This window comes from Schistocerca cancellata, chromosome 2, assembly GCF_023864275.1.
Source record: "Schistocerca cancellata isolate TAMUIC-IGC-003103 chromosome 2, iqSchCanc2.1, whole genome shotgun sequence".
Taxonomy (NCBI): Eukaryota; Metazoa; Arthropoda; class Insecta; order Orthoptera; family Acrididae; genus Schistocerca; species Schistocerca cancellata.
In genome coordinates, this window is record NC_064627.1 from 1,105,397,408 (window position 1) to 1,105,400,613 (window position 3,206).

Sequence of the window (3,206 nt, forward strand, 5' to 3'; positions counted from 1 at the left end):
GTCGAATATTTTCATTCGGTTGTTCCTACAGACTTCTTTACCATGAAAAAAAAAAAAGAATAATAAGCCAACCCACATGCAAAACTACAACCGATTGTTTTCATTTGGTTGCTCCCACAGACTGGTTTCACTCCAAAGAATGAATGAGTAGTCCAAAAGACTGAAGCGACTGATTTCATTAAGTTGCTCCTACAGACTAGTTTCACTCAAAAAAATGAATGAATAATTTGCCCAATACACAAAACTACACACAAATGAGTTGTTTTCCAACAATCGAATAAATCTATTGTTTTCATTCGCTTGTTACCGTCACTAGCAGATGACACCTTGCCGGCCGAAGTGGCCGTGCGGTTAAAGGCGCTGCAGTCTGGAACCGCAAGACCGCTACGGTCGCAGGTTCGAATCCTGCCTCGGGCATGGATGTTTGTGATGTCCTTAGCTTAGTTAGGTTTAACTAGTTCTAAGTTCTAGGGGACTAATGACCTCAGAAGTTGAGTCCCATAGTGCTCAGAACCATTTGAACCATTTTTTGACACCTTGCATAATTAAATGCTTGAAAATGTACTTTCACAAAATACACTCCTGGAAATGGAAAAAAGAACACATTGACACCGGTGTGTCAGACCCACCATACATGCTCCGGACACTGCGAGAGGGCTGTACAAGCAATGATCACACGCACGGCACAGCGGACACACCAGGAACCGCGGTGTTGGCCGTCGAACGGCGCAAGCTGCGCAGCATTTGTGCACCGCCGCCGTCAGTGTCAGCCAGTTTGCCGTGGCATACGGAGCTCCATCGCAGTCTTTAACACTGGTAGCATGCCGCGACAGCGTGGACGTGAACCGTATGTGCAGTTGACGGACTTTGAGCGAGGGCGTATAGTGGGCATGCGGGAGGCCGGGTGGACGTACCGCCGAATTGCTCAACACGTGGGGCGTGAGGTCTCCACAGTACATCGATGTTGTCGCCAGTGGTCGGCGGAAGGTGCACGTGCCCGTCGACCTGGGACCGGACCGCAGCGACGCACGGATGCACGCCAAGACCGTAGGAACCTACGCAGTGCCGTAGGGGACCGCACCGCCACTTCCCAGCAAATTAGGGACACTGTTGCTCCTGGGGTATCGGCGAGGACCATTCGCAACCGTCTCCATGAAGCTGGGCTACGGTCCCGCACACCGTTAGGCCGTCTTCCGCTCACGCCCTAACATCGTGCAGCCCGCCTCCAGTGGTGTCGCGACAGGCGTGAATGGAGGGACGAATGGAGACGTGTCGTCTTCAGCGATGAGAGTCGCTTCTGCCTTGGTACCAATGATGGTCGTATGCGTGTTTGGCGCCGTGCAGGTGAGCGCCACAATCAGGATTGCATACGACCGAGGCACACAGGGCCAACACCCGGCATCATGGTGTGGGGAGCGATCTCCTACACTGGCCGTACACCACTGGTGATCGTCGAGGGGACACTGAATAGTGCACGGTACATCCAAACCGTCATCGAACCCATCGTTCTACCATTCCTAGACCGGCAAGGGAACTTGCTGTTCCAACAGGACAATGCACGTCCGCATGTATCCCGTGCCACCCAACGTGCTCTAGAAGGTGTAAGTCAACTACCCTGGCCAGCAAGATCTCCGGATCTGTCCCCCATTGAGCATGTTTGGGACTGGATGAAGCGTCGTCTCACGCGGTCTGCACGTCCAGCACGAACGCTGGTCCAACTGAGGCGCCAGGTGGAAATGGCATGGCAAGCCGTTCCACAGGACTACATCCAGCATCTCTACGATCGTCTCCATGGGAGAATAGCAGCCTGCATTGCTGCGAAAGGTGGATATACAGTGTACTAGTGTCGACATTGTGCATGCTCTGTTGCCTGTGTCTATGTGCCTGTGGTTCTGTCAGTGTGATCATGTGATGTATCTGACCCCAGGAATGTGTCAATAAAGTTTCCCCTTCCTGGGACAATGAATTCACGGTGTTCTTATTTCAATTTCCAGGAGTGTATATTCCCTACGAATGTTACAGCAGTGGATATCGATCAGCCTGGTCAGACTGATGTCGCCTGGAGACAGCCCGGTTTGTGGGTGGTGTGGAGGCCATTGCGAAATCACTGAGTGCAGAATGAGATTTTCACTCTGCAGCGGAGTGTGCGCTGATATGAAACTTCCTGGCAGATTAAAACTGTGTGCCCGACCGAGACTCGAACTCGGGACCTTTGCCTTTCGCAGGCAAGTGCTCTACCAACTGAGCTACCGAAGCACGACTCACGTCCGGTACTCACAGCTTTACTTCTGCCAGTACCTCGTCTCCTACCTTCCAAACTTTACAGAAGCTCTCCTGCGAAACTTGCAGAACTAGCACTCCTGAAAGAAAGGATATTGCGGAGACATGGCTTAGCCACAGCCTGGGGGATGTTTCCAGAATGAGATTTTCACTCTGCAGCGGAGTGTGCGCTGATATGAAACTTCCTGGCAGATTAAAACTGTGTGCCCGACCGAGACTCGAACTCGGGACCTTTGCCTTTTGCGGGCAAGTGCTCTACCAACTGAGCTACCGAAGCACGACTCACGTCCGGTACTCACAGCTTTACTTCTGCCAGTACCTCGTCTCCTACCTTCCAAACTTTACAGAAGCTCTCCTGCGAACCTTGCAGAACTAGCACTCCTGAAAGAAATGATACTGCGGAGACATAGCTTAGCCAGTAGGAGATGAGGTACTGGCAGAAATAAAGCTGTGAGGAGGGGGCGTGAGTCGTGCTTGGGTAGCTCATATGGTAGAGCACTTGCCCGCGAAAGGCAAAGGTCCCGAGTTCGAGTCTCGGTCGGGCACACAGTTTTAATCTGCGAGGAAGTTTCAAATCACTGAGTGGTTTGTCTACCGCACTTCATTGTTAAGCACTATTCTTCACTGTCGGAGCATTTCGTGAAAGATGTAACTATCGCTTTTGATAATTTTTCTTGTGTGAATAGTGTTATCCATAACCCCGAACATCGTAGCACGAGAATTGTTATCTGATTGCATGAAATTCACAGTAAAATGGGGGAATAAAAGCATCAATGTACCAGCGCAATATCTGTACACTTTCTGAACTGAGTGCAAACACACTCATCGTACGTCACCAGTGTAATGCTCTACTATGTAAGAGATATAGGATGTATGCTAACACAACCATCATCCGAAAAAGCACGCTCTTCTTTCATATTAAGTCA

General features: G+C 50.6%; 1 non-coding gene across 1 annotated transcript; it reads right to left on the bottom strand.

Moving 5' to 3' along the window:
* Window positions 1-2,483: 2,483 nt before the first annotated feature.
* On the bottom strand, window positions 2,484-2,558 carry Trnal-caa (transfer RNA leucine (anticodon CAA)). The gene has a single exon. It is a non-coding gene; the product is annotated as a tRNA-Leu (tRNA).
* Between the last annotated feature and the right edge of the window lie 648 nt (window positions 2,559-3,206).